This window comes from Macrotis lagotis, chromosome 1, assembly GCF_037893015.1.
Source record: "Macrotis lagotis isolate mMagLag1 chromosome 1, bilby.v1.9.chrom.fasta, whole genome shotgun sequence".
Classification (NCBI taxonomy): Eukaryota; Metazoa; Chordata; class Mammalia; order Peramelemorphia; family Peramelidae; genus Macrotis; species Macrotis lagotis.
In genome coordinates, this window is record NC_133658.1 from 668,058,102 (window position 1) to 668,070,387 (window position 12,286).

Here is a 12,286-nt window from a genome sequence, read left to right on the forward strand (position 1 = left end):
GAACGATTTTATTTTTTGTCTTTAGTAAAGGCAGGTAATTATGTTAAAAAAATAACTTGCATTTGGTGCTAATGATTTAGATTCAGATATCATAAGTTTATTTGGTTCCTGGAAAGGAAAATATGCAACTATATAAAAGTTATATAATGAAAAATAAAACAATTACTACATTTTTCTACTTGAAATTTAAAAATTTTAGACTCTGTATACTGGAAAGGTCAGTAAGTCAGTGAGAATTTAAATACCCTGTATGGTCTATCCATCACTTTGTGTCACCCCCACTAAAAACTCTAATACCATGAATCCTGAAATCATTAGGGGAGACTATTGGATATCATATCAGGCAAAGTCATAGGTGACATATTGGAGAGAATGCCGGACTTGAACTCAGGAAGATTCATCTCCCTGAATTCAAATCTGATCTCAGGGAGTTGGAAAATAGATCAAGGAGGAAAAATTTAGAAATCACTGGATTATATGAAGGCCTTGACCATTAAATAAAAAGAAGATAGATATGAAATTTCAAATAATCTGGTAAGAAGCTGCCCAGATATCTTGGAACTAATCTACTATTCACCTCTTGAAAAAACCCCAAAACAAAATACATCAGGAGCATCATAGCCAAAATCCAGGTTGTCTAGATTAAGTAAAAAATACACAAATAATCAAAAATAAAGAATTCAAGTTTTGAGGATTCATCAACAGAATCACAAATAATTTATCAGCCTCTCCTTAAAGGAGATGAGAACTTGGTGCACAATATTCTAGAAGGCAAAAGATATTTACTTATTGCCAAGAATAACTTATTCAACAAAACTTAGTAAAAATATTATTGGAGGGTGGGGAGGGGTAAGGTTATACCTTAATGAAATAGAGGACATCCAAGTATTCCTGATGAAAAGATTAGAATTACAGAGAAACTGTGAAGTACAAACTCAGAAGAGAATCACAAAAAAGAAAAACATAAATAAGCAATGATAAAGGATTTAACAAGGATAAACTGCTTACACTGACAGAGGGGAGATAATGCATATGCCCCCTCTGATTCCTAGCATCATCAGAAGTCCACTTAGAGAGGATCTGGGAGATTTTCTGTTAGGTCTTAATGATCTTAAGAAAAGAATGGACCTGCCAAGATGGCAGAGAGAAGACAGGCATACAAAGTGATCCTCTTTCCCCTCTCAAAAACAATATGAAAGAAACCTCTTAACAGAAATTAGATCAACAAAACCCAGAAAGAGAAGCTAGGAGTAGAACACCTACCAAAAAGGTCTGTCTAAGGGGATTGTGGGTAAACTAGGAGACAAGAGTAGAGGATTGGTTCCTGGATGTCTGAGGGAAAGGCAGAGGGCCATTCTCAGCCACAGAGATTTTGGTGAGTGTCAGGTACCAGATCTAACTTTAACCGCTTCAGAGTTTTGGCAGGGAGGGGGTGGGGCTACAGGAGGGTGAGTTCCAGCACAGAGAGTGTCAGAGTACTCCTAGAGAACAGCCAGCTGAGCTGGGACCTGAGCTCCAGACTTTCAGCAAAGCCCTTTTCCCAGAACAAACAATAAACAACCCCCCAACCCCTCTGGCTAAGGTGGGGCAACAGAGTTCACTCTTTGAGAAGAAATTAACTCCCCCATCCAGCACTTAGTTTGAGGTCAACTCAGACCGTGCTGCTGGGGGCCCCAAACACTTCAGAGAAAGCAACCATCACCCCCTACTGGTCAGCCCTGGGAATTACTAAGCCAAATGAACAAAGCCTCTAGCATCTTCAAAAGCAAACCTGTGAGAGCCAGCTCCCCCAACACAAGATCCTAGGAAGATGAAGAAAGGTCATAGATTAGGGGACCCAAGGAGAAATACGTAGAAGAAATTGATTCTAACCAGAGAGTCCTAGAACTTGGAAGGAGAATATGAATTGGTCTCTAGTCCAGAAAGACATGCTTGAAGAAATCAGGAAGGAGTTTAAAAATCAATTGGAAACTTTGGGAGAGAAAATTAACACCTTGCAACAAGAAAACAAATCTTTGGAAAATAGAATTGGACAAATACAAAATGAAAAGAATTCTCTCAGATCTTCAATTGGGCAAATGCAAAAAGAAAATAATTCCCTCAAACTCTCAATTGGTCAAATGCAAAAAGAAAATAATTCTCTCAAAACTACACTTGGGCAAATGGAAAACTCCCTCAAAAATAGAACTGACCAACCAGAAAAGGAGCTGCAAAAGGAAAATGAAGAAAATTATTCTCTTAAAAAAAAAGAATGGAATCGGTGGAAACTAATGACTTCATGAGACAACAAGGTTCTATTAAACAAAAAACCAAAAGATCAAAAAAATAGAAGAAAATGTAAAATACCTCATTAACAAAACCACTGTCCTTGAGAACAGATAAAGAACGGACAACCTAAGAATTATAGGCCATCATGAAAACATTGAAGAGAAAAAAAGCCTGGACTTAATACTACAGGACTTAGTGATGGAAAACTGCCCTTGATATCATGGAACAAGAGGGCAAAATAGTTATTGAAAGAGTACATCATTCCCCCCCCAGAAAGAGATCCTAAAATTCAAACGCCAAGGGATGTTGTGGCCACATTCCAGAACTATCAGATAAAAGAGAAAATCATGCAAGCAGTCAGAAAGAAACAATTCAATACCCAGGATCCACAATAAGGATTATGCAGGACTTGGCAGCATCAACATTAAGGGATCCAAGGTCCCGGAATGGGATATTTGGAAGAGCAAGGGAGCTTGGAATGCAGCCAAGAATCCACCACTCGGCAAAGCTGAGCCTTCCCTTCCAGGGGAAATGATGGACATTTAATGAAATGGGAGACTTACAATATTTCCTGATAAAAAGGCCAGTGCTAAATAGAAAATTTAGACATCAAACAGGATGCTCAACAGACACATGAAAATGTTAAAAAAAAGGTAAAGAAAAAAACTGCTATCCAATAAGATGAAACTGGCTATATACCCACTTGGGAAAAAGATTCTCATAACTCTTGAGAATTGTAACTCTATTAGAGAGAATATACTTAGCCAGAAGTGATGGACACACATAACTTTTCTGTGACTCAGATGGAATGATTTTAAAAAATACCTCCTTAAAAAGAGGGAAAGAGGGGGCAGCTAAGTGGCACAGTGGACAGAGCATGGCCCTGGAGTCAGGAGTACCTGAAGTCAAATCTGGACAGGAGTACCTGAGTTCAAATTTGGCCTCAGAAACTTAATAATGACCTAGCTGTGTGTCCTTGGGCAAGTCACTTAACCCCATTGCCTTGCAAAAAAAACTAAAACAAAAGTGGGGGGGCCAGTAAGGAGATGGGAGGATAGAGGACACTGAAAAACCTGATAAACTTCTGTTCAATTTGGTTTAAAAAAAAATCTCATTACATCAAGAGGTACAAAAGAAGCATTATAATAGAAGGGAAGGGAAGAAGTGAGAACCACATGAATCTTCATCTCATCAGACTTGGCTTAAAGTTAACTTGGCCACACTCAATTAAGTTAAGAAACTTATCTTACCTTTCAAGTATTAAAAGGGAGAAAGGGGAGGTGGGACAGGGAGGGGGAGAAAAAAGGGGGAACTAACAAAAGGAAGGTAAGAACAGGAAAAGGGAAAGGGGAAAGAAAGGAGAAGGGGGTTTGAGATAAGGAGGGCAAACACACTGAAGGTAGTGGTATTCAGAAACAAAGCAATGGGGGATATGAATAAAGGGGGGAAAGGGGGAAAATACAAACAGAAGGAAGATAGCATGGAGGACAATAAAGAGTTAGTAACTATAACTTTGAATGGGAATGGGATGAACTCTCCCTTAAAATGCAAGTGAATAGCAGACTGGATTAAAAACCAGGATCCTACAATATGCTGCTTACAAGTATTGAGAGTAGAGAGATACATATAGAGTAAAGATAAAAGGTTAGAGCAAAATATATTTTGTTTCAGCTGAAGTGAAAAAAGCAGGGCTAGCAATCCTTATCTCAGACAAAGAAGCTGCAAAAATAGATAGCACTAAAAGAGATAAGGAAAGAAACTACATCCTCCTTAAAGGTACCACAGACAATGAAGTCATTTCACTACTAAATATGCATGCACCCAATGGTATAGCATCCAAATTCTTAGAAGAGAAGTTGAAAGAGCTACAGGAAGACATAGACAGCAAAACTCTATTAGTGGGAGATCTCAACGTCCTACTCTCAGATTTAGATAAATCTAATCATAAGATAAACAAGAAGGAAGTTAAGGAGGTAAACAGACTTAGAAAATCTGGAAATGATAGACACATGGAAGAAATTGAATGGGGATAGAAAGGGATAGACTTTGACCATGTGCTAGGGTATAAAAACCTAGTGATCAATTGCAGAAAGGTAGAAATAGTGAATACATCTTTCTCAGATCACAATACAATAAAAATCATATGAAATATTGGACCAGGGAGATACAGACCCAGAACTAATTGGAAACTGAATAACCTCATTTTAAAGAATGAGTGGATCAAGCAACAAATTATGGAAAGAATTAATTATTTCATCCTGACAATAATGAAACAACATACCAAAACCTATGGGATACATATAAGGCAGCTGTCAGGCGATATATTGTATCTTTAAATGCTTACATGAATAAATTAGAGAAAGGAGAGATCAATGAATTAAATATGCATCTAAAAATAGGGAAAGAACAAATTAAAAACCACCAATTAAATACCAAATTAGAAATTCTAAAAATTAAAAGAGAAAATAATGAAATTGAAAGCAGAAAAACTACTGAACAAATAAATAAAACCAAGAGCTGGTTTATGAAAAAACCAAAAAAACCTGATAAACCTCTGGTCAATTTGATTTAAAAAAAGAAAGAAGAAAACCAAACTGCTAGTATTATAAATGAAAAAGTTGAACTCACCACCAATGAGGAGGAAATTAAAGTAATAATTCAGAATTATTTTGCCCAACTCTATGCCAATAAATTTGACAATCTAAGTGAAATGGATGAAAATTTACAAAAATATAAGTTTCCCAGAGTAAATTAAGAGGAAATTAAAAACCTAAATAACTCTATCTCAGGAAAAGAAATTCAACAAGCCATTACTGAGCTTCCTAAGAAAAAATCTCCAGGGCCAAATGGATTCACAACTGAATTCTATCAAACATTTAAGGAACAATTGTTCCAATTCTATATAAACTCTTTGGAAAAATAGGTGAAGATGGAACTCTGCCTAACTCTTTCTATGACATCAATATGGTGCTGATACCTGAACCAGGAAAAGTTAAAACAGAGAAGGAAAATTATAGACCTATCTCCCTGATGAATATAGATGCAAAAATCTTATATAAAATCTTAGCAAAATGATTACAAGTTATCACTAGGATAATACATTATGACCAAATAGGATTTATCCCAGGAATGCAGGGTTGGTTCAATATTAGGAAACTATTAGTATAATTGACTATATCAATAACAAACCTATCAGAAATGATATATCAATAAATGCTGGAATAGCCTTTGACAAAATACAGCATTCATTCCTACTAAAAACACTAGAGAGTGTAGGAATAAATTAATTGTTCCCCAGAATAATAATCTATCTGAAACTATCAACAAGCATTATATTCAATAGGGATAGGCTAGAGGCATTTCCAATAAGATCAAGGCTGAAATAAGTATGCACAATATCACCACTACTGTTCAATATCGTATTAGAAATGTTAGCTTCAGTGATAAGAGAAGAAAATAAAATTGAAGGAATTAGAATTGGGAAGGAAGAGACAAAATTCTCACTCTTTGCAGATGACAGGATGGTATACCTAGAGAATCCTAAAAAAATCATCTAAAAACTACTAGAAATACTTAGCAACTTTAGCAAACTCACAAAATATAAAATAAATCCTCATAAATCCTGAACATTTCTATATATGACTAGCAAGATATAGCAGAAAGAGCTAGAATGAGATATCCAATTCAAAGTAACTTCAGAGAACATAATATACATAGGAGTCTACCTACCAAAGTAGACTCAAAAACTTTTTGAAAACAATTACAAAACACTTCTCACACAAATAAAACCACATTTAAATAACTGGGCAAACATCAAGTATTCATGGATAGGTCAAGCTAATATAAAAATGACAATTCTACCAAAACTAAACTACTTGTTTAGTGCCCTACCAATCAAAATTCCAAAAAAATTTATTTTAATGAGTTAGAAAAAGTTGTAAGTAAATTTATATGGAGAAATAAAAAGCCAAGAATTTCCAGGGATTCAATGGAATAAAGTGCAAAAGAAGATGACTTATCTTTACCAGATCTAAAATTATATTATAAAGCATCAATTATCAAAACTGTTTATTATTGGCCAAGCAATAGAGTGATTGATCAGTGGAACAGACTAGGTGCAATAGAAGGAAGTGATTATAGTAATATGCTGTTTGATAAACCCAAAGAGTCCAACTATTGGAATAAAAACTCTTCCTTTGATATAAACTGTTGGGAAAATTGGAAGCTAGTATGGAAGATACTTTGGTTAGACCAACATCTCACACACTATGCCAAGATAAGATCAAAATGTATAAAGGATCTAGACACAAAAAAATATTAAAAGCAAATTAGAAGATCAAAGAGTAGTTCACCTGTCAGCTTTATGGAAAGGGAAGTAGTTTATGACCAAGGAAGAGCTGGAGAACATCATTAAAAACAAGCTAGATAATTTTGATTATATTAAATTAAAAAGCTTTTATACAGACAAAGCCACTATAACCAAGATCAAAAGAAATATAGTAAATTGGGAAACAATTCTTACAACTACTATTTCTGATAAAGAACTCATTTCTAAAATATACAGAGAACTGAGTCAAATTTTCAAAAAAGACAAGCCATTCTCCAACTGACAAATGGTCAAAGGATATACAAAGGCAATTTTCAGCTGAGGAAATCAAAATGATCCATAGTCACATGAAAAATTGCTCTAAATCATTACTTATTAGATAAATGCAAATTAAAGAATCTCTGAGGTATCACCTCACACCTCTCAGAAAGGATAAAGATCAGTGTTGGAAGGGATGTGGGAAATCTGGGACACTACTACATTGTTGGTGGAGTTGTGAACTCATCCAACCTTTCTGGAGAGTAAATTGGAATTACACCCAAAGGGCAACAAAAATGTGCATACCTTTTGATCCAGCAATACCACTACTGGGTATATATATACTAAAGGTATGATGAAAAAGGGTAAAAGCATCACTTGTACAAAAATATTTATAGCAGCCCTGTTTGTAGTGGCAAAGAATTGGAAATTAAGTGAATGTCCTTCAATTGGGTAATGACTTAACAAACTGTGGTATATGTAGGTCATGGAACACTATTGTTCTATTAGAAACCAGGAGGAATGGGAATTCAGGAAAGCTTGGAAGGATTTGTATGAACTGCAAGATGAGCAGAACCAGAAAACCTTTGTACACCCTAACAGCAACATGGGGATGATGATCAAACTTGATGGACTTGCTCATTCCATTAGTGCAACAATCAGGGACAATTTTGGGCTATCTGCAAAGGAGAATTCCATTTGTATCTAGAGAAAGAATTGTGGACTTTGAATAAAGACCAAAGACTATTACCTTCAATGTAGGAAAAAAACCATTATCTTATGTAATTTTGCTATCTCTTATATATTATTTTTCTTCCTTAAGGACATGATTTTTCTCTCATCAAATTCAACTGAGATCAATGTATACCATGGAAACAATGTAAAGACTAATAGAATGCCTTTTCTGGGGGGGGAGCAAGAATGGGGGAAATATTGTAAAACTTAAAATAAATAAAAATCTTTCCTAAAAAAAAGAATGGAAAGAGAATAAGAGAAAAACACTGGGGAGAAGATACAAGATGGTTAGGGAACATTATCTTTACAACTGATCAAAAGAAGGAAGAATACACATACATACACAAATGGACACAGAATTACATTTCAATCAACATTGAAATAAGAGAAGGGGACAGGGAGGGAGGATGAATTAAATGTCTAATCCTAATCAAAATAAATTCTTCAAATATACAAAATATTTATAACTCTAAGTGGTAAGGAAGAATACTCAGAAGGGGTGTCCAAAAACTGAGGAATAGATGAAAAAAATGATGGTACATAAATGTGATGGAATTCAAATGTGATGAACTCTTATGAGCATAAGGAGCAACCAGGCACCAGAAGACTTATGATGAAATATAAACCATGATACCTACCTACTGATATGGGCAAAGGGGAAATTTGTTTTTGATTGGCTATATTTGTATGTCAAGGGTTTGGGGAATGTGAGGGGTGGGAGATTGGGATGGGATTGTTGAAAAAGTGTGGTGTGTGTGTGTGAAAATTTGTGAACTCTGAGCAAATCAATAACCAACTACAATTCCTGAGAACTTATGAGCAAGCAAATAGTCCATATAGTTGCAAAGAGGTGACAGACTCAGTATGCAGTGATCCTTTTGTTTTTTTTAAAAGATATGGCTGGTTGGCTAGGTGGCACAGTGGATACAGCACCAGCCCTGGAGTTAGGAGCACCTGAGTTCAATTCTGGTCTCAGACACTTAATAATTACCTAGCTGTGTGGCCTTGGGCAAGTCACTTAATCCCCTTTCCTTACAAAGAAAAAGATATGGCCAGTGTGGGGCAGCTAGGTGTCACACTGGCTAAAGAGCTGGCCCTGGAATCAGGAGGACCCAAGTTCAAAACCAGCCTCCAATACTTAATAATTTCCTAGCTGTGTGACCTTGGGCAAGTCACTTCACCCCACTGCCTTAAATAAAATTAAATTGAATTAAAATAAAATAAAATACAATGAAAGATAGCCAATAAGAAATTTTGTTGCTTAATTATGAATGCTTGTAACAAGGGTTAGTTTTGTTTTCTTTCTTTTTTAACATGGGGAGAAGGAAGGAAATTGGGGGAGGGGAAGAAGAAAAAGCTAATCTTTGTTTGAAAATAAAATTTAATTTCAAAAATGCTCTAAGATTTTTGACATCTTGTAATCATTGCATGAATGAATAGTGAAAGCACAAGAATCTTGCCCATGAATAAAGGCCATATGCTTGTGACATCTATTATGGCTGATCAGAGACTTGTTTTGTTTCCTCCTACATTCCTGGATACAGTTTTTCCTAATAAGTTACCAGATTTTCATCAATACACCATTTATTACATATTAACCATTCTTTACTAGGTATTCGAAATACCAAGATGTATGATGCTTGTTCTTGAGAGGCTTAAAATATTATAATGAAATTCTTCAGTTTAGAAAAGGATTTACAACAAGACTCCTTTCAATAGCACATCCCCTCATGCATTTAAACTATGCTAAATTGCCAAAAACAAACTTTATGTATTCAAATTTTAGGAACATAGCTATCACATAAACAGAAGGAAATCTGTTTAGAATCCATTATTTCAAAAATTATGCTTTAGGTAATGTTGGCATTTCTTTAAAAGGCATTAAATAGAATATAACTAAAATAGGTTTTATGCTAGATACTGCACACAAACATTTTTACTGGGTCATCTAATTGGTCAAAGCACAATGCTAATGAGGCCATAGAGAGGAGGTTGGGCAAAGGGGAGAGAGAGAGTAGCCAAATTAACATGAGTCCTACATCAAGTAATAAAAGCCATTAAAGGTAAAAATATTCATCAAAGTTCATTCCTGGGTTCTTTCTATATGAAAAGTAGCATGTTGAGCTAGACAAATAACTACATAGTAGATATCATTATCTTCTTTCTTGTAATATACCGCCTAAGCCAAAATGCAAAGTTTTAATCACCTGTAATTTAGAAAATTTCTGTTATTGCATACAATTATGTCGAAATCTTATAATAATGGACACATTCTTAAATCATCAATAAGCATATATTAAGTACCTACCATGTGCCAGGCACTGTTCTAGGTGCTGGAAGTATAAGTAAATAAAAATAAATACACAGAGATACCAATAAATATCTGTATAAATAAAAAGACATATGAATAAATCAAACAATCTCTTCTCCCACAGAATTCATATTATAATGGAGAAGTCCCTCCCATTCAGACTCTAGGTAGCTAGATAGATACATATAACATTTTAAATATTTAACAAATGTATAAACATGTACATACAAATATATACACTTACATATATGTAAATACATGACTATATAAACATAGATATTAAATAGATATTAAAATAAAAATATAAATGCATTTGAAATGGATGATACTAGCAGTTGTAAGTATCAGGAAAAGTTTCATGAAAAAAGTAATTGCAGAGTCTTAAAGGAAAAGAGGGAATCTGTGAAGTTCGAATGAGGAGGAAATGTTTTTCAGGCAAAAGTTATCTAAAGTTTCCCTCCAAGGTTGTAGACAGCTTTAAAAAGGAGGTAGATAGCTTCATAAGGGCAACTAGGTACCTAGGTGCCCACAGAGCACTGGGGCTCAAGTAAGGATGATCTAAGTACTTACTAGCTGTGTGACGATGGCCAAGTCTCTTAACCTCTGCTTGCCTTTTTCAACTGGAGGAAAAATACAAACTATTCCAATAGCCTTGCCAAGAAACCCCATGGGCTGTATGGTCCAAGAGGTCACAGAGACTCAGACAAAACTGAACAACAAAAGCCAGCTTTGTGAAGTGTCTCATCCATCTTCTGCTCAATATTGTGGGAGTCTGGAAGCAAACAGGCCTCCACCCACAGTCTCACTATTATTGTAGCTCTTAACACTATTGTCCTGGTCCTGGTTCCAAGTTAAGTGAAGTAGCTCACTCAGAAACTGAAGATTCAGTTACAAAATTCCTTTAATAAAAATAATTCTACAGTCCTCAAGAGAAAGGCAATCTATGAAACTATACACAATTCAGAAAGTTAAAGTAAGTAAAAGGCACATAGGTACAAGGAAATTAAAACAAGTAAATGGGTTCTCTGAGGTCTCAAAGGCATCTTTTCCGAAGTTCTAAAACTGTTTTTCAGCACTCACAGCAGGGAATCAAATCACTCTACCTGGAGCCAAAATTAACTTACATAATCTCAGGTTGGTTCCATAGCTTCACTAACAAGAGCCTAGGTTGGCGGAGTATGATTATGGTGATGGGGAACATGAGTAAGGTGTGTGGACAAGCTTCATAATTCCACCCAGTGTGCTGGCCCACTATACCCTACACCAACACCAGCAATAAGCCAGAATGACAAAATATTCATTATCTCACAAACTTCCTATTCTATACCTAAGCTTAAGACTACACTCAAACCCCAAGAAGCAGGAGAAAGTAAGTTGAACTTTACCCTACAACAATTCAGTGATTATGGGCATTAAAACACCTTCAGTTAAATATATGAACTTATTTTTATCTTTACCCAATAACTTTTGAATGGCAAAATGTAGCTCAATTACTGTAACCTGTTATAATTAGCAAGATGATATAAAGAAAAATATTTATGAGTCAGTATCTTAATTCATGGTAATTAAATAATATCATTTATATACTACTTTAAAGTTTATAAAGCATTTTACAAATATCTCATTTTATACTCACAACAACCCTGGAAAGTAAATGTTATCTTTATCCCTATGTCACAGGTAAGAAAATTGAGACACAGAGCTTAAGTGATCTGTGTAGAGTGTCTGAGGACAAATTTGAACTCAGATCTGACTCTATGTTCAATACTATCTACTGTGTAATCTAGTTTCCATTACATGCAGCTGTTCATATTTTTTTTTCTCTTAAGGAAGTAGGCATTGCAAAATACAGACTGCCAAACTTTCTAGGATATTTCTCCCATTGGAAATCTCTTTATTTTGTCATTTTGAATCCAGTATAATAATTTTATATTCAAAGCAGGAAGTGACAGATAATGGAAAGAGACTCAACTACTTACTAACCCCTGGGATCTAGGCCAAGTCACTTGGTCTCTATAGCAGGGATGTGCTGGAGCCAGCTCCAACCAGCTAATGGGATCCAATTATTCAACTTTCAGTGTGAGCAATTATACATCAGGAATTGGCAAACATCAGAGCTTGATTTTTTGTTGAATATCTAGAGACAAGAAAGTAATACAGAAAATAAAAATAAAGCAAGTTAAATTTCATAATGTGTCATGTGTACATTCCTTCTTAGAGATGCAGTTGTTAAAAAAAATTGCCAGTATACCCCTGCCAGCAGGCATTACTTTACTCATTCCTAAGATGGAGAAGATAATACTTTTATTACCTACCTCATAGAGTTGGAATGAGGTAATATAAGTTTCTTTATAACTATAAGGGGCTTTAAACATATAATTACTATG

The 12,286-nt window shown here is 35.1% G+C and overlaps 1 protein-coding gene across 7 annotated transcripts in view; it reads right to left on the reverse strand.

Annotated features, from left to right (window-relative positions):
* The window catches only part of GULP1 (GULP PTB domain containing engulfment adaptor 1), a 454,164-nt gene that overhangs the window by 248,086 nt on the left and 193,792 nt on the right, over positions 1-12,286 (reverse strand). For all 7 annotated transcript variants that reach the window (XM_074215525.1, XM_074215522.1, XM_074215521.1 and 4 more), the window contains one exon: positions 11,883-12,036. The gene's annotated coding sequence lies outside the window, so the exon portion shown is untranslated. The remainder of the gene's footprint in view (positions 1-11,882; positions 12,037-12,286) is intronic.